The sequence below is a fragment of the Rhinoderma darwinii genome, chromosome 10 (genome assembly GCF_050947455.1).
Source record: "Rhinoderma darwinii isolate aRhiDar2 chromosome 10, aRhiDar2.hap1, whole genome shotgun sequence".
In the NCBI taxonomy this organism is placed as follows: Eukaryota; Metazoa; Chordata; class Amphibia; order Anura; family Rhinodermatidae; genus Rhinoderma; species Rhinoderma darwinii.
The window spans coordinates 59331996-59352273 of record NC_134696.1 but is presented as its reverse complement, the minus strand read 5'-3'; positions in this window follow the sequence as shown (position 1 = coordinate 59352273).

Here is a 20278-nt window from a genome sequence, read left to right as displayed (position 1 = left end):
ATCAAGTCCTTTATTATTGAAAAAATAAAAATAAACCATACGTATTTGGTATCGCCGCAACCGTAACAACCTGAGGTATAAAAATATTATATTATTTATTGCACGCGGTGAACAGCGTAAAAACAAACCCGTAAAAAACTATACCAGAGTTTCTGTTTTTTGGTCACTTTGCCCTACAAATATTGAAATAAAAAGTGATCAAAAAGTTGCACATATCCAAAAATGGTACCTGTAAAAACTATAGCGCGTCTCGCAAAAAACAAGCCCTCATACAGCTCCGTCGACAAAAAAGTTAAACAGTTATGATTCTCACAACTTGGCGACAGAAAAAAGACATTCTTTTTGCAAAAGTAATTTTATTGTGCAAAACGTTGTAAAACATAAAAAAGTGCCATAAATTAGGTATCAGCGGAATCGGACTGATCTGCAGAATAAAGTTAACGTGTAATTTATAACGCGTGGTGAACGCTGTATAAAAAAAACGTATAAAACTGTGCCAGAATTTCGGTTTTTTTGATTACCTGGCCTCCCAAAAAATAGAATAAAAGGTGATTAAAAAGTCGCATGTACCCCAAAACGGTACCAATAATAACTACAGCTCATCCTGCAAACAAAAAAAATCCCTCATACCACTACGTCTATGAAAAAATAAAATTAGTTAAGGCTCCAATAAGTTAGGAAATAAAAAATATGCAGTTGTGCAGCCCAAGGGGATTATTTCTTCTGTTTCAAGTGGCGATTTATCAAGGCCCTAAAATTAGGGAACCAGGAAGGGGAGGGTCCAAACATATCTGCTGGAAGCGAGGGCACCCGTATTATACCAGGACAACACTTCCCAGCAAAATTCCCCAAACTGCAAAGGTGCGGACTGTGGACGAAAAGGGGCATAAGAAAGGACGCAATATATCAGTGCGACTTCGGCCTGTGCAGAAAGAATTGCTTCACAGCGTAACACACATCTATTTTTACTCCATTATTATACCACCTGACTATGCCTCTGATATACTCTGCCCAGCTTACATGTATCCCCACATTATAAATGGAAACACCAGCAATGCTCAAACAAATCTACTACCAAGCAAAATCCGCTCTCCAAAAAGCCAATCAGCTCTGAACCCTATAGCATGCAAAAACAGCAGTTTACTTCCACATATATGGCATCGCCATACCCGGGAGGACCCTTTTAACAATTTTTGGGGTGTGTGTCTCCAGTGGCACAAGCTGGGCACAACATATTTGCCTCTGAACTGGCATATCTAGGGAAAAAGATTAATTTTTAATTTGCACCATCCGCAGCACATTCATTTATGGAAAAACCTGTGGGGTGAAAATGCTCACTACACCCCTTAATAAATGCCTTGAGGGGTGTAGTTTCCAACTTTCTTTTTATTATTTCACATCTGGGCCTCTGCAATTGTGAACCAATACTTTGTAAATCGCCAAATTAGGCCTCAATTTTACATGTTACTCTTTCACTCCTGAGCCTGGAAAAAGATTAGGGTCACATGTAGGGTGTTTCTAAAACCGGGAAACACTGCATAATAATTAGAGAGCTTGTCTTGTTATGGTGGCACAAGCTGGGCACCACATATTGGCATATCTATGGAAAAAAATCCAATTTTTACTCTGCAACATGGAGTGCACACTAATTTCTACAAAAAACCTGCAGGGTTAACATGCTCACTACACTCCTAGGTGAGTGCATTGAGGGGTGTAGTTTCCAAAATGTGGTCACTTCTGGGTGGTTTCAACTGTTTTGTTCCCACAGGCGCCCAGAAACCAATCCAGCAAAATCCGCACTCCAAATGGCGCTCTTTCCCTTCTGAGCCCTGCCGTGTGCCCAAACAGCAATTTATGGCCACATATGGGGTATTGCCGTACTCGGGAGAAATAGCTTTACAAATGTTGGGTTCTTTTTTTCCTTTATTTGTTGAGAAAATTATTTTTTTTTTAGCTAAAGCTACGTCTTATTGAAGAAAAAGGATTGCTTTCATTTTCACTGCCCAATTCTAATAAATTCTATGAAACACCTGTGGGGTCAAAATGCTTACTATACCCCTAGATAAATTCCTCAAGGGGTGTAGTTTCCTAAATGGAGTCACTTTTTGGGCGTTTTCATTGTTTTGTCCCCTCAGGGACTTTGCAAATGTGACATGGCCTCCGCAAACCATTCCTGCTAATTGTGATCTCCAAAAGCCAAATAGCGCTCTTTCCCGTGTGTCTAAATAGCCGTTTATTACCACATGTGGGGTATTGTTTAACTCGGGAGAAATAGCTTTACAAATTTAGTAGTGCTTTTTCTCCTTCAGTCCTTGTAGAAATTTGAAAAAATTAGCTAAACCTACATTTTCATTGAAAAAATTTAGATTGTAATTTTCAGGCCTACTTCCAATAATTTCTGCAAAAAACCTGTGGGGCCAAAACACTCACTATACCCCTAGATAATTTTCTCAATGGGTGTAGTTTCCAAAATGGGGTCACTTGTGGGGGGTTTCCGCTGTTTTGTCCCCTCAAGGGCTTTGCAAATGTGACATGGCCTCCGCAAACCATTCCTGCTAAATTTGAGCTCCAAAAGCCAAATAGCGCTCTTTCACTTCTAAGTCCTGCCATGTGTCCAAACAGTTGTTTATGACCACATGTTGGGTATTGTTTTACTCAGGAGAAATTGCTTTACATATTTTGCAGTGCTTTTTCCCCTTTAGTCCTTGTGAAAATGAGAAAAAAATAATAATCGCTAGACCTACATTTTCTGTAGATATTAATTTTCACGGCCTACTTCAAATAATTTCAGTAAAAAACCTGTGTTGTCAAAATGCTCACTACACCCCTAGATCATTTCCTTGAGGTGTGTAGTTTCCCAAATGGGGTCACTTTTGGGGGATTTCCACTGTTTTGGCAACGAAAGACGCCTTCAAACCTGACATAGTGCCTAAAATATATTCTAATAAAATTAAGACCCTAAAATCCACTAGGTGCTTCTTTGCTTGAGGCCTGTGCTTCAGTCCAGTAGCTCACTAGGGCCACATGTGGGATATTTCTAAAAACTGCAGAACCTGGGCAATAAATATTGAGTTGCATTTTTCTCGTAAAACTTTCTGTGTTACAAAAAAAATGGATTAAAAATGAATTTCTGCAAAAAAATCAGAAATTTGTATATTTCACCTCTACATTGCTTTAATTCCTGTGAAACGTCTAAAGGGTTAAGAAATTTTCTAAATGCTGTTTTCAATACTTTGAGGGGTGCAGTTTTTAAAATGGGGTGACTTATTGGGGGTTTCTAAAATATAAGGCCCTCAAAGCCACTTCACAACTGAACTGGCCCCTGCAAAAAATAGCCTTTTGAAATTTTCTTGAAAATGTGAGAAATTGTTCTAAGCCTTGTAACGTCCTAGAAAAATAAAAAGATGTTCAAAAAACTATGCCAAACTAAAGTAGACATATGGTGGATGTTAATTAGCAACAATTTTGTGTGGTATAATTTGTCTTACAAGCAGATAATTTTACATTGAGAAAAATAAAAATTTTTGCAATTTTTCGATAAAATTTGGTGTTTTTCACAATTAAATACTGAACATATCAAGCAAATTTTGCCAGTAACATAAAGTCCAATGTGTCACGAGAAAACTCGCTTGGATAGGTGAAAGCCTTCCGACGTTAATTACCACATAAAGTGAAACGTCAGATTTGAAAAATGAGGCTCTGTCAGGAAGGTCAAAAGTGGCTTAAGAGTGAAGGGGTTAAAACACAGATAGAATAACACCACAAGTAAGAACAACACTCTAGCTTTTATTCTGGCTATATAAATGGCGAGTACCATTAATTGCTATATAAATCCTCTTAATCTCTCTATTTGCATATCAAACACCTTGAAGGGATTGCACGACAATTAAATGTTACATACACTTGCCCAAATGTAGTATACCTTGCTCTGGTTTAACAAAAATATTTAAGTCTACAAATGCCAATACCCACTTAAAAGCGATTAATTTCTAATAAAGTTACAGAATATACACATGCAGGACAAGACACCTATTGATCTCTGGCTGCAAGCACCTCATATGGGAACTTCACAGAACCACAGAGATTGCTTAATCATTCAAGCTGGATGGCTTTATACACTGCCACATCTAGCAGCCTCACTGAGTAGATATGGCTCATATTATGCATTCACAGAAGCATACGTCTATGCATCATTCATTTGCAAACCACAATTAAGACAATAACAGAAGAAAGAGAAAACAGAGTCTTAGAGCCAATATATATCAACGAGTATCAAAAAAAGTTTCTTTATTCAATATAACAACAAACATTTAAAACTGTATATGACAGGAGAAACTCAAAGTAATGTCAACACAACGATATATCAGGGAAACCCAGATTAAGGTAGTAAATCATTAACCAATATAAATCTACAGGCAAGAGTATCATTAGTTAGAAAGTGCAGTGCAAGAATTATGGCTGCTACAGGATCAAATGATCCTGACAAGAAGCATAAATGTACTAGGAAGATAAAGGTGAGCCATCCCCTGAAACTCCAGGAGTAGGCATGATAAACTTACCCATATAAAGTCTTGATGAGTTCCCTGACGATCGGTGTGTGCGCCCCGACGCGCGTTTCGCGATTATTCGCTTCCCCTTGAGGAAGCGAATAATCGCGAAACGCGCGTGGGGGCGCACACACACCGATCGTCAGGGAACTCATCAAGACTTTATATGGGTAAGTTTATCATGCCTACTCCTGGAGTTTCAGGGGATGGCTCACCTTTATCTTCCTAGTACATGTATGCTTCTTGTCAGGATCATTTGATCCTGTAGCAGCCATAATTCTTGCACTGCACTTTCTAACTAATGATACTCTTGCCTGTAGATTTATATTGGTTAATGATTTACTACCTTAATCTGGGTTTCCCTGATATATCGTTGTGTTGACATTACTTTGAGTTTCTCCTGTCATATACAGTTTTAAATGTTTGTTGTTATATTGAATAAAGAAACTTTTTTTGATACTCGTTGATATATATTGGCTCTAAGACTCTGTTTTCTCTTTCTTCTATATATATACTATAGAGTTGCCTTAACATTAAAAATGGGAGGATGTTTCTTGGAACAATACCTAGCCCAATAACCTTGTTAGCCTCTGGAAACTATTGGTTATAATTAAGACAATAACAGAGACTAGAAATTATTTTCCTATTCTCACTTCTCGCTTTCTGAGCTTCATATGGGTCACAGATCGGAAACGCAGAGGAGCTATACAGAAACAATAGGCAGGTGTGGTTACCTGTCACTTCTCACAGAGTTCTACAGGTGTATTCCCCTCATGGTTCAATTACACACTTAGCCTACATAAAGCACAAGCAGTTATTTTCCTATTCCCACTTCTCGCCATCACAGATTGGAACCATAGAAGAGCTGTCGAAAGTCAGTGGGCAGGATTCATTGCATGTCACTTCTCACAAAGTTCTACAAGTGTAGTCCCCTCATGGTTCAATCATACATTTAGCCTACATAAAGCACATACAAATAACAAAGACAATATCCGAGCCAAATTCACTGAGATTCCCCATTGCCCACCAAACCTGAAAGGGACTTACCCCACTGAGGGAAGGAGAGAGTTTAAAAAAAATTGTAAGTCAATGGCTTACTTACCACGGTTTTTGCTTTTTTTCCGTCCTCCAGAGGGTTTTTCCATACTTATTTCAGATTAGACAGGGGTGATGGGAAATCACGCTGGGCCTCCAAGTAATGTTAGCGCAGTCAGTCCACTCCTAACCGAGCTCCTTTCTCTTAAACAAAATTTGTCCATGATTCACAGAGAATGACAACCTGTAACGTCCAATGGGGTCGGGGATCCCAATGGAGTAGCTGCTGGCCAGACAGGTATAATACAGTCACTGATAGATGGTACCTTGGTGGTATCTGGACACAGTCAGATTGCAGGAAAAGCATACAAGCTGGTGCCGGATTACTGTAAGTAGAATGCTGCTGGATTACTGGAAGCAGGCAGGTGCTGGAATACTGGAAGCAGGCTGGTGCCGGATTACTGGAAGCAGGCTAGTGCTAGATTACTGGAAGCAGGCTGGTCATGGACTCAGCACACAGTATACAGGACTGGTCACAGACACAGGACTCAGGATACAGGATAAAGGACTAGTCATGGACACATGACTCAGGATACAGGACTGGTCATGGACAAAGGACTCAGTATACAGGATACGGAATCTTCGCAGACTAACACTGGGTTAGTAACAACATTGTTCAGACACTAGGAAGTGGGCAGAGTTCCTTATATAGTCCAGGGTATGTAGGGATATGTTGGGGGCAATATTCCATCAAGAAACTGCCGGAGTGTACACGTACGCAAAACCTGTGTGTCCAGGAGGCAGCAGGCAGAGCGCGCTGGGGTCCTAGGGAAGGAGGCAGAGGATGCCGGCAGAGAGTATACACAGGCTGACGGCCACAGTCGCTGGACTGAAGGAGGTCTGTGGCCGTCAGCGCTACAGTACCCCCCCTTATGCCCCCTCTTCTTAGGTCCAGAGCGTATGAGGAATTTCTTGATGATGGCAGGGGCATCAATGTTCTCTTCATGTTCCCAGGACCTCTCCTCAGGACCTTAAACCCTTCCAATCCACAAGATAAAATGTCCTCCTTCCAACATTTCTTGAAATCCAGGATTTCTTTGACTTCAAAGACATCAGCCAAACCTCTAGGAGAAGTAGAAGAGTCAGAGGGCTTGCTGTAATGGTTGAGGACCACAGGTTTCAGGAGGGAATTGGGAATTTTGAAAGTAGGAAGCAAACGTAGCTTGTATGACACAGGATTGATCTGTTGCAAGACTTCAAAGGAACCGTGTAACCTAGGAGCAAATATGTAGGAGGGAAACTTTAGGCGAATATTCTTAGAAGATAACCAGGCCTTAACACCAGGAAGGAACTGGGGAGTCAGCCTTCTTTTCCTATCAGAAGAAAATAGAAAAACTGCAGCACACGTTGTTTTCAAAGTTTCAAAAGGTGTCAACAACTTTTATTTCACCATAATAGATAGCGACGTTTCGACCCAAGTGTGGGTCTTTCTCAAGCTATAAACAAAGTGCAACTCGTACTTTATATAGAGGAAATCACTTCACAGCAGTGATTACATATGTAAATTCACGTGCAAAACAATTTATACAAATATGCCAAATACATCAACAAATATAAGTTCACATACAAATAAAATCACTTACAAGACCCTGGTAGATGGATAACCGGACTGTTAATTCAAGCATGAGGCTAGATCTCATACAACCTAATTTTGATTCAGCAGCGTTCAACCATTCCTACTGCCCATGTGCAAGATTTAGTATACGTCATGACGGCTGCGCCATCACTTAGTTACCACATTCACGTGACCACAATCTATGTGTCGTGTGATCAATGCTGGATTCCATGGCTACATGCTCTAAACATTCAGTAAGTAGCGTAGTAATTCACAGTTGCGTACCAGCATATCAACTCCATAATGTATTATATATGAATAAATAAACATTTACTATGTACTATATTTCATATATTTTAGATGTAAAATTCTATTTATATATTTTAATATATTTTATTTTATTATAAGGAGGCATGTCAATTACATTCTTATATCCTACAACTTTGTAAAGTCATTCAGCGATTGCCTAAAACAGGGCGTACGCAAAGAATGAAACCCACATAAATCCCACCCGTAGCACACTCAGAGCCATCCAAATGGCAGCCCACCAGGTTATACACTAAGGGGATTAAAGATGGGGTATCACCTGATAAGTGAAACCATTAGTGTCCAGCCTATTTTAAACCTTAATGACCAAGCAATTTTTTAAGTTTTCCCATCATCGCATTCCAAGAGCTATAACTTTTTTTATTTTTGCGTTAACATAGCTGTATAAGGTCTTGTTTTTAGCGGGACAAGTTGTATTTTTTAATAGCACCATTTTGGGGTATGTATAATTTATTGATTATCTTTTATTAACTTTCTGTGGGGGGGAATATAATTATTTTTTCATTTTGCCACGCTATTTTGCATTCTAAATCTACGCCGATAAAGTTATTAACACAATAACTTTATTCAGCGGGTGTAATGACAGGGATAGGGAAACAAACAAGTGAGCCCTAATCTACCCGCCACTCAGTCCCTGCCTACTTGCAACGACCCGCCCTAGGCGACGGGGTACAACTGGGTGACGGTCCCTACACTCAGTAAGTGCACGACAGACAACCAGACAAGGAAACACAGAACAAAGGGAAACGGGGCAGTTGCCCACGGCTACACCGTGAGCAACAAGAGTAGTAAACGAGCCGAGTCAAACCAGGAGAGTACGAGGTGCCAAACGCAGAGCAGGAGAGTAGTGAACAAGCCGAGTCAAACCAGGAGTGTACGAGGTACCAAACACAGAGCAGAAGAGTAGTCAGTAAGCCAGGGTCAATACGAAGCAGGGACAAGTAGTTCAAGAAGCTGCAGCAGGGCCAGGAAACCAACAGAGAAGAATCACAAGCAAGGAGGAACAGGAAAGGCAGGTATAAATAGACAGAGGGCAGGAGCTAGCTCCGTCTGGCCAGGCTGTGATAGGCTCTCCCACTCCTAAGCCTGCCATCCTGAGTGGTGGAAGATGGAGTCAGTCTCACAGACATAGAAGCAGGTGCAGACTGATTACCTATGTGCGTGGATACAGAAGCTGTGCCTGGCAGATCCTTAACAGCGGGTTGTTACGAATGCAACGGTACTAAATTTGAATTGATTTTGTATGTTTTACTACTTTTACACAGTAAAAACACTTTTTTTTCAAAATTATTTGATTTTGTGTCTCCATATTTGAAGAGCCATAACTTTTTTATTTTTCCACCGATGCAGCTGTATGAGGGCTTTCTTTTTGCGTGACGACTTGTAGTTTTTAATAGGTACCATTTTGGAGTAGATGCGACTTTTTGATCACTTTTTATCACATTTTTTTATGGCACGATTCACAGAAAACAGCAATTTTTGCATTGTTTTTTATTTTATTTCTTACAGCGTTCACCGTGCGGGTTAAATAATGTAATAGCTTTATAGTTTGGGTCATACGCGGCGATACCAAATATGTGTAAAGTTTTTACTTTATTTTGTTTTTTAATAATAAAGCATTTTGTAAGGGGAAAAAGTGGGTTTACATTTTTTTTTTCCCTTTTTTATATAACTTTATTCAACTTTTTTAAAACTTTTTTACTAGTCCCACTATGGGACTTTACTATGCGATCATTCGATCTCTTTCATAATACACTGAAACCCCCTCTCCCCAAAACCACTCTGATTCTATTGAGCGCCGCATCTGAGGGGTTAAACGGGTGAGATCGATACTGATATCAATCTCACCCGTTCGAGCAGTGCTGCCACCAGCCCTCAGCTACCTCTGCTAGCTGAGAGCAGGGAGGCTTAACGGTTCCCTGCTCTGTTTGTTTATTCTGATGCAGAAAAGGCGTATGCATCAGAATAAAGCCCGTTAGTGGCCGCCGTGAAAAGGCGTATTGGCAGTCACTAACAGGTTAACACCATCATCTCAATGGAAAATGACTCTATAGTACTGGGTCAAAACCAAGAAAAGATATTATTATACCCAAAAGCATTTTACATACAGTATACCTCCAAAAACTAAATAGGAAAAATATTTTATTTTGATCAATGACACTTGGAGAAAATACATATGGCAGAGGGATATTGAATAACAAAAGAGGAACACAGTATTAAATTTGTCCTGAGTTCCATCTTCGCCGGGTTAACAATAACCCAGTGTGTGTATAGAATCTAAAAGGAAAGAAATACATTTTTATTACAAATTATTAGCAAAAACAAAGAATTCATAAAAACATCATAACAGATCAATATGACTCTGTTAGAGACAAAACTTTTAATACTAGCACTTAAGTTTAAAACAAAATCCACAGCAACATGATATGGTCACATATATAAAAGTAGAATTAGAAGAGAGAGACAATTTTAAATTCCGATTTTGGCCCTTTTGGTTTCTAAACAATCCAGCTCATAAATCCAGAGTAACTCCAACCTTTTCAACATGGCTTCCCTATCACGCCCCACCCCCCCCCCCCCCCCCGCGTGCGTAACACAGGAATTCCATCAATAAATCTAAAGCTCAAATGTGAAACATTATTTCGATATTTCTCAAAATTTTGTGGAATGGGTAGGTCCAGCATCTTTTGACAAATAGTATACTTATGTTGGTTAAGTCTATTCCTACATTCTTGGGTAGTCTCATCTACATATAACATCCCACATGGGCAATATAACAGATAGATGACATAATCAGATCTGCATGTGAAGTATTGTTTTATTGAATAACATTAACCCGTTCAGGGGTGTACAAAACTATTCCCCTTCTGCATGCTGTTGCAATTACAGCAACCCAGACAGGGGAAACACCCTGTTTTACCATGACCAGAAGTCCTCTGGCCTAAGAAATCAGTCTTCACCAGACGGTCCTTTAAATTCTTAGACCTCCTAAAGGACATCAAGGGAGGATTAATGTCTGTGGCAGTACAGACCAGTTTTTTTTTAAAGGATATTACCCAACTTTTTACTAACTTTTTCCTAACGTTCGAATAGGTAGATACAAACAGGATCCTAGGCCTTCGTTCAGCTTTATACCTCCTACATAAGATCTCCTTCCTAGTATACATATTCACCTTCTCCCTATGCCTGCTCACTACATTTCTAGGATAACCTCGCTCTAAAAAGCGATTACACATCTCATCAAGACGATCATCAATGATGTCTTCCTCCGCAACAATTCTCCTAACCCTCAACAATTGACTGAAGCGTAGGGACTCAATCATATTTCTGGGGTGTTGACTCTCATATCTCAGGGTACCATTTCTGTCTGTTGGTTTAACATAAAGGTCCGTAATGAATCGACCATTTTGTATGTATACTTTTGTATCTAGGAATTGTAAATTATCCTTTAAATAAACAGAAGTGAATTCTAATTCTCCATGAATGCTATTCAGACAGTTCAACCAACCATTAAGACACTCCTCTGTCCCAGTCCAAACAAAAAATATATCATCAATGTATCTTATCCCACCCTTCACAAACTGAAAGGGGCTGGATGAGTTTACAAAGTCCTGTTCAAATAATCGCATAAAAATATTGGCATACGTAGGGGCCACATTTGACCCCATCGCCGTGCCCCACCGTTGAATATAATACCGATCTAGGAACATGAAATAATTCCCACGAAGCACCAATTCAAGCAGTGAGAAGAAAACTTCTTCCTTCTTCATCAAAAGCAGAGTCTGACAACACTCGGTTAACAGAATCTATTCCCTTGTCATGGTCAATGCTTGTGTAGTGACTCACGACATCAAACGAAACCAGCAAAGAGTCCCACTGAACATCCAACGATTCTAGTTTTAAAATAAAATCCGTTGTATCCCTATCATATAATTGAGCACCTACTGCAAATTTCCTAAGGATTTTATCCAAAAAAGTATCTATTGGGGTAAATATTGAACCTACCCCTGATACAATTGGTCGACCTGGTGGATCCCTCAAGTGCTCTGACTAGGAGCGGAATCCCCAGGCACTACCTAAAAGGGGGCTGTGTGGCACTACTTACAAGGGGGCTGTGTGGCACTACCTACAAGGGGGTTGCGTGGCACTACCTACAAGAGGGCTGTGTGGCACTACTTACAAGGGGGCTGTGTGTGGCCCTATCTACAAGGCGGCTGTTTGTGGCACTATTAACAAGGGTTCTGTGTGTGGCACTATCTACAAGGGGGCTGTTTGGCACTACCTACAAGTGGGTTGTGTGGCACTAGCTACAAGGGGGCTGTGTGGCACTACCTTAAAGGGGGCTGTGTGGCACCCTCTAGAGGGGGCATCTCTAAGTGGCGGGCTGATGTTAATTTTACTGTGAGTGGGGGGCTGAGGGTCTTCAAGTGGTTTCCACCTTTGATCTCCAAATAAAATTAATAGGAGGCAGAAAATACCTGAGGCGTTCGTTTGAAGTGCTTTTTTGCCTGTGTCTTTTGCATTAGCGTCAACGGCTGAAAAAAACAGAGGCAAAGAAATCGCAAAAAAAATACATCAAATAACGCCGTCATATCAAAATCTCCCTCAACATTCCTAAAGTCAATGGGAGGTGGAGGCTTTTTTTTTCCGCGAGTGGAAAAACGTTAGCAGGAAAAAGAATCGTCATGCCCTTTCCTCAGGCGTTTCCGTCTCTGACCACTTTCCTGAAGGAATTTTGATGCAGATTTCCATATCGCTACGGATTGGCGTCCCTGCCGTAGAACCGTGCCGGGAATTATGGAGCATGTCCTACTTTTCATTTTTATGGGCCGTGCTCCCATTTTTTGTATGGGAGCATGGCCTGGAAATGTGGCCCATGGCCGTCGCCGGCCGTGCTCGCAATCGCATTCCGTGATTACGGGCACAGCCATGTGCATGAGGCCTTATACAGTAGCAGCAGAGTGGATGAGATTTGAACAAATCTCATCCACATGTTGCATAAAAAACCCACAGAAAATCCATTCATAAATTGACCTGCAGTGCGTTTTTTAAATCCGCAAGCATGTCAATTTATGCTGCGGAATTATTGGTTTTCTGTTGCAGGTTTTCCCCATTTAATTCATTGGGAGGTAAAACCTGCAACAATTAGCACATGTTGCGATTTTTGCAGCGGAAAAGCTGCGTTATCAGGGACGTCAAGACTGAAAGTGCCTAGGGGAGCATCAACTTCACATACGACCCTGGATCCATCCTACGGCCCTGGTTCCATCCTTAAACTCCTCATTATGTATACACCCGACCTTTAGAGAAATTCCGCATACGCGGTTCAGCAGCGTGGACACCGCTTTGGTTACTGTTCCATCGCTCTGGATACTTCAAGGTGATTTTATGGTTTTAAATGTTATTAGTCGCACCTGCACTCCCTTTATGGGACACACATGATACCACATGACACAGAGAGCACACTTGCAATGTATATAATCTGTATGACTGCACATAAATTTTGATATACAGGTCCTTCTCAATTAATTAGAATATCATTAAAAAGTTAATTTATTTCAGTAAATCAATTTGAAAAGTGAAACTCATATATTATATAGATTCATTACAAACAGAGTGATCTATTTTCAGGATTTTTTTCCTTTTAATGTTGATGATTATGGCTAACAGTTAATAAAAATCCAAAATTTAGTGTCTCAGAAAATTAGAATATTATATAAGCCCAATTTCAGAAATGATTTTTAATACCGAACTGTTGTCCTACTGAAAAGTATGTACAGTACAGATGTAGCCATCTTTGACTTGATTCTGATAACTTCTGCAGCGTGATATCACACAACAAAAGCCATTGAAAAGTCATTGAAAAAGTCAAGATAAGAGATCTAGCCACTGTTTATTTAATGTGTTAAAGTCAAGTTAAAGACGGCTACATCTGTATATGCACTCAATACTTGGTTTGGACCCATATATACAGAATTTAAACAATGGGAGAGCTGTTCTTACACATAAAACTTTTATATAGCTCTTAAATGGTTAAAGGCTATGTACACCTTTAACATAGTTTTTTGTTGTTGTTTTTTTTAAATAAAACTGTGAATCAGTGTGATTGGTGCAACTTCCTAAATACATTTTATTAAAAGAATATTTTTACTTTCTGAGATACAGTTTTGTATTCTGTATACAGAGCCGCTGTATTGTTCGCTAAGACCTGAATCCATCAGGTCTACGGGACTGACGGGTTTAGTGACAGCGGCTCCTAGGAGTGTTTTTAGGAAGTTGCACCAATATACATTTTATATTATTTACTCTTACAGCTCTAACTTTGACAGTACCAATGCTGTATTGACGGTAAAGAGCTTGACAGGGGTTGGATAAACTCCTAAAAGAGTGTCATACATGACTTTTTAGGGCAATTGGGGGCACTTTTGATTTGCAACAAATTTATTCGAACCTAATCGAATCTGAGGGCCAGTTTGAGGAAATCAGACACAAATTTCGGTAAATTCGCTCATCTCTACTCCTGACTCCTAAGTTTCTGTTTCATTAGTGCAGTGAAGCTTCAATACCCATCATATGTAAAAGGAGAAGACTGTAGTGCTGACTGATTCTCTGAGACTGTTTCATTATCAGCAGCAGCGCAGAATGTCCTGATTGTATCTAGTGGCGGATAAAGTAGACCATAGACCCTGGGCTGTTCCACTTACTTAGGCACCACCGCCCGGCCACACCATGTCTATATTAGCCCCTTAAGGATGCAGCCGAGTTTTGGCCTTAAGGCTCAGAGCCCATTTTTCAAATCTGACATATTTAACTTTATGTGGTAATAACTTCAGAATGCTTATACATATCCAATTGATTCTGAAGCTGTTTTCTCATGACACAATGGGCTTTATGTTAATGGTAAAATTTGTTCGATATATTCAGTGTTTATTTGTGAAAAATAGCAAAATTTTGAGAAAATTTGGGAAAAATAGAATTTTGCTGAATTTAAGTGTATCTGCTTGTAGGACAGATGGTTATACCACCCAAAATAGTTACTAGTTCACATTTCCCGTATGTCTACTATATATTGGCATTATTTTTAGAACATTCTTTTATTTTTCTAGGACGTTACACGGCTTAGAACATAAGCAGCAATTTCTCATATTTTGAATAAAATTTCAAAAGCCTCTTTTTTTTAGGTACCAGTTCCATTCTGAAGTTGCTTTGAGGGGCCTATATATTAGAAACCCCCATAAAACACCCAATTTTACAAACTAGACCTCTCAAAGTATTCAAAATAGTATTTAGAAATGTTATTAGCCCTTTAGGTGTTTCACAGGAATTTAATGCAAGTAGAGGTGTTACCAGAGAAATGCAACTCAATACTTATTGCTCAGATTCTGCCGTTTTTAGAAATATCCTACATCTGGCCCTAGTGTGGTAATGGACTGAAGCACAGTCCTCTGAAGCAAAGGGGCACCTAGTGGATTTTGAGGCCTCCTTTTTATTAGGCACCATGTCCGGTTTGAAGAAGTATTGTGGTGCCAAAACCCCCCAAAAGTGACCCTATTTGGCAAACTATGCCCCTCAAGGAACTTATCGAGAGGTATAGTGAGCATTTAGACCCCACAGGTTTTTTTGCTGAATTTTGTGGAGTTTGGCTGGGCAATTGAAAATCAAATTATTCCGATAAAAGGTTACAAATTTTTAATTTTGAGAAGGAATAAAGGAGAAAAATCACCCCAACATTTGTAAAGCAATTTCTCCCGATTACAGGAATACCACTAATGTGGTCATAAACTGCTGGTTGGACAAATGACAGAGCTCAGAAAGGTAGGAGAGCTATTTGGCATGTTGATTTAAGCTGGATTTGTTTCTGTGTGCCATGTTGCATTTGCAGAGCTTCTGAGGCACCAGTGCAGGGGAAACCCCTTAAAAGTTACCCCATTTTGGAAACTAGACCCCTTGAGGAATTCATTGTAGATTTCATGGGGTGCATGCGACTTTTTGATTAGTTTTTATTCTATTTTTAAGATGCGTGGTGACTAAAAAACAGCAATTCTACTATTGTTTTTTATCCCTATTTTTTTACAGTGTGCACAGTGCACTATAAATGACATATTCACTTCATTCTGTGGGGCGATACGATAACGGCGATACCATATGTTTATAGGTTTTTTATGTCTTATGGCGTTTGCACAATGAAATATTTTTATAAAAAATCATTTACTTTTTGTATTGCCATATTCTAAGAGCCATAACGTTTTTATTTTTCCATCAAATAAGCGATGTGAGGACTTGTTTTTTGCGTAACGAACTGTAGTTTGGATCCTTAGCATTTTAAGGTACATGCAATCTTTTTATCTCTTTTTATTTCATTTTTTGGGAGGTGAACTGACCAAAAAATTGTGATTCTGGTATGGTTTGTTATTGTTTTCTTTTATGGTGTTCACCGCGCGGGATAAATAACAAAATACTTCTGTAGTTCAGGCTGTTATGGACATGGCGATTTATTTTTTTATTTTTTTATTTTTTTATAATAAAGGACTGATAAGCAAAAAAGGGGGATTTTTACTTTTAAACTGTTATTTTTCTATTTTTACACAACTTTTTTTAACTTTTTTTATTTTGTCCCACTAGGGGACTTGAGGGCAAGAGGCCCTGATCACAATTCTAATGCACTGCACTACATGCTGACAGCAAGCATAGTGGGTCCTGACTTTGTCAGGACCCACTAGGCTTCCATAGATGGCAAAGCCGGAGGCCATTGTTCGGCCTCCGGTTGCCAGAGCAACCATCGCCACCCGCTATCATGTAGTGGGTCGACGATGGTGGTTTAACCTCTAAGAAGCCGCGATCGCTATTGAACACGGCTACTAAGGGGTTAATCAGCGGGGACACCGAGATTGGTCCCCGCTGAAGGAGCTGCAGCAACTGCTGAACGAAACAGCAGTTGTCACAGCTCCTGTATGTGCCGGGAGGACAGTCGAAATGGCAGATCCTCCCGTGACGTACTATTAGGTCATGGAGCATGAACGATGCAGTTACCATGATCTAATAGTACGTCCAGGGGCAGGAAGGGGTTAAACACCACCTTTCTGTGCGAGCATTGACAAATGAGTGTTACGATTCCACTTGTCAAAGGGCTGTGACCCTACATACTGACAGGACAGTCTACAACCATCACTGACAGTATAACACTGTGTAGGACACATTCTCTTGACAATGGGAATGGTGAGGCTGGGTTGTCCAAAAAACTGCTGAAATTCAGGGGCTGTTTTCCCTTGAAAACTGCTCCGTATTTTGAGACGTTTTTGACTCTACGTGTGAACATACCCTTAGGGTATGCTCACACGCAGTGTTTTCAGACGTAATTCGAGCGTTTTACGCCTTTAATTTCACCTGAAAAAACACCCCTAATACAGCTACTAACATCTGCCCATTGCTTGCAATGGGATTTACGGTGTTCTGTTCCCACGAGGCTTAATGTTACGCGTCAGAAGACGCCTGCGAAAAAGAAGTGCATGTCACTTCTTGGGACGTTTTTGGAGGCATTTTTCATTGACTCCATTGAAAATCAGCTCCAAAAACAGCCGTAAAATACGCTGCAAAAAACGTGAGTTTCTACAAAAACGTCTGAAAATCAGGAGCTGTTTTCGCCTGAAAACAGCTCCGTATTTTCAGACGTTTTTTGGTCACTGCGTGTGAACATACCCTAACACGCATTTGTCTATTAGTCCTGGGTATACAAATACTTTTTATAGAATACAAGGATTTCCTACAACAGACATGTCAGGAGGGGGGACAGATCTATAGATCCAATTATTCACAAGTGATTTTTTTTTCTGATGGGAGTCGTTCTCTTTTCTTCTCTTCTCCATTTAACACAGACCGTTACGGCCACTTCTCCTGATGACTGCAGGGTTTCCTAAGGAGGAATCTTTGCCCCTCGATTTTGCAGCCATTTTCAGTGTCTTTAGCAACACAAAAATTCAGAAACTAGACACCCTAAATTGTTTTACACCCCAGACCAAACTCCTAAGCAAATTAAGACCCCAGGCCCATACATTAACTCAGACCAATAAATTGAGTCCCCAAGGGGTAACTAAACTTTTAAAAAGCTTTTGGCGTGTCATAGTGATATGTCAGAAGTTTTGATCGATCAGGGTCCGAGCACTGAGACCCGGCGTCAGAAGTGCTCAGGTGAGCACTGTTCCACTTAATTTCTGCGTATTTCTTCGAGCGGTGTACGGACTCATAGACTTTCTATTGAGCCCATACAGCGCTTGCTCGGCTATCAGAGGAAAGACGATCAGAAACAAAGTAACACAGCACTCACCTGAGCGCTTCTGCCACTTTGCTTTAGCGATCGGTGGGGTCTCAGTGCCCGGACCCCACCTTTCAGATCTTTTGACATGTCACTTTTTGAAAGTTTAGTTACCCTTTAAGCAGTAAGACACCCCTCCCCTTGCAGTAAAATAACGCCTGACGACTATATGGGGGGATTATACTGCAAGGGGGGACAGTGAATCTGACTGACCTCTGAGTGCTCTTTGGGAGCATCTGAGCATCTGACTCTTATGGCTCTCTGGGGGAAGGAGTTATCTCCCATAGAGACCTCAGCAGTCATTCAGACACTCTGCCCCCCACTTTGCAGTATAATAACTACCGAGGGCTCTATGGGGAGACTATACTGCAAGGGGTGTTCTGAGCATCTAAATGACTGCAGAGGGCTCTATGGGTGGGAAACAATTTCACACACAAAAATTTAGAAAGTAAACACCCTATATACAATTCACCCCAACACCACACACTATATATTCAAACCACACATGCTACACGCACACACTTACACTATATAGACTTACATTATACACACTATAAACTCTATACACACAGCGCACACTATATAGACTTACACTATATACACTATACACACACCATATAGACTTACATTATACACACACACACCATACACACAGACTATATAGACTTACATTATACACACACACACACACACACACACACACACACACACACACACACACACACACTATACTATATATACACACTATAATTATATGCAATATACACACACTTACACTATATAGACTTACTGTAAAGGATCTGCCAGGCACAGCTTCTGTGTCAACGCCCATAGGTAATCAGTCTGCACCTGCTTCTATGTCTGTGAGACTGACTCCATCTTCCACCACTCAGGATGGCAGGCTTAGGAGTGGGAGAGCCTATCACAGCCTGGCCAGACGGAGCTAGCTCCCGCCCTCTGGCTATTTATACCTGCCTTTCCTGTTCCTCCTTGCTTGTGATTCTTCTCGTTTTGTTTCCTGGCCCTGCTGCAGCTTCTTGAACTATTTGACCCTGCTTCATATTGACCCTGGCTTACTGACTACTCTGCTCTGCGTTTGGTACCTCGTACACTCCTGGTTTGACTCGACTTGTTCACTACTCTCCTGCTCTGCGTTTTGTACCTCGTACACTCCTGGTTTGACTCGACTCGTTCACTACTCTTATTGCTCACGGTGTTGCCGTGGGCAACTGACCCTTTTCCCTTAGCTTCTGTGTACCCATGTCTGTCTGTCGTGCACTTATTGAGCGTAGGGACCGTCGCCCAGTTGTACCCCGTCGCCTAGGGCGGGTCGTTGCAAGTAGGCAGGGACTCAGTGGCGGGTAGATTAGGGCTCACTTGTCTGTTTCCCTACCCCCATCATTACACTTACATTATACACACTATAAACTATACACACAGCACACACTGCGTATTATAATGGCGCTATATAAGTAACTGAAATAAATATATAGTGTGTGTGTATATTGCCTCTGGCAGCACTTCATAAGAGCCTGTCAGTATAACGACATACATTACTATTGCAGTATATCATGCAAGTGATCTAACAATCGCTAGTTGAAGTCCCCTAAGGTGACTGTTAAATATAGTTAAATAAAGACAAAACAGATAAAAACAAGGACATTTAAGCAAAAACACCGAAAAAGGCCATACTTACAAATGGACACAGCCAGGTCAGAAACGCTGATGAAGGCGAGTGAGCAGGTGCTTTAAATAATAATAGCCACTCCCACTAGTCTTGAGGGGAGTGGTATGTGGTGCATGGGATGTGTAGTAAGAAATAATAAATGAATAGTGTATGTGCAAGTGTAATAATGTAAGTGAAATATAGGGGGCAGTAATGAGTAAAGTGCCTAAAAAATAAATGAATAATGGGATGCAAGTGTGTGAAACATGGAGGGATAGTGTGTAAGTCATGAGGCGCAACGTGTCTAGCCAGGTAGAAGCCTATTTGTGACGCCTTGATAATTCATAGAGCGGGCTACCCTGCTTGCTAGGCCAAACAACAACACACCATGCTCTCCCAGCATCAAAGACCTGGCTGTGTCCAAAAGAAGCGAATATAAGTAATAATGAAAAATACCTGGGGTATTAGTGATCATTTTGGCCAAAAGGACGCAAGCTCGCAATCCACGACAAGGATCCCCAGACTTGCGAGTCCCTAACTGGAGCGAAAAGCTCCTGATGTACAGACAAAACAGATAAAAACAAGGACATTTAAGCAAAAACACCGAAAAAGGCCATACTTACAAATGGACACAGCCAGGTCAGAAACGCTGATGAAGGCGAGTGAGCAGGTGCTTTAAATAATAATAGCCACTCCCACTAGTCTTGAGGGGAGTGGTATGTGGTGCATGGGATGTGTAGTAAGAAATAATAAATGAATAGTGTATGTGCAAGTGTAAT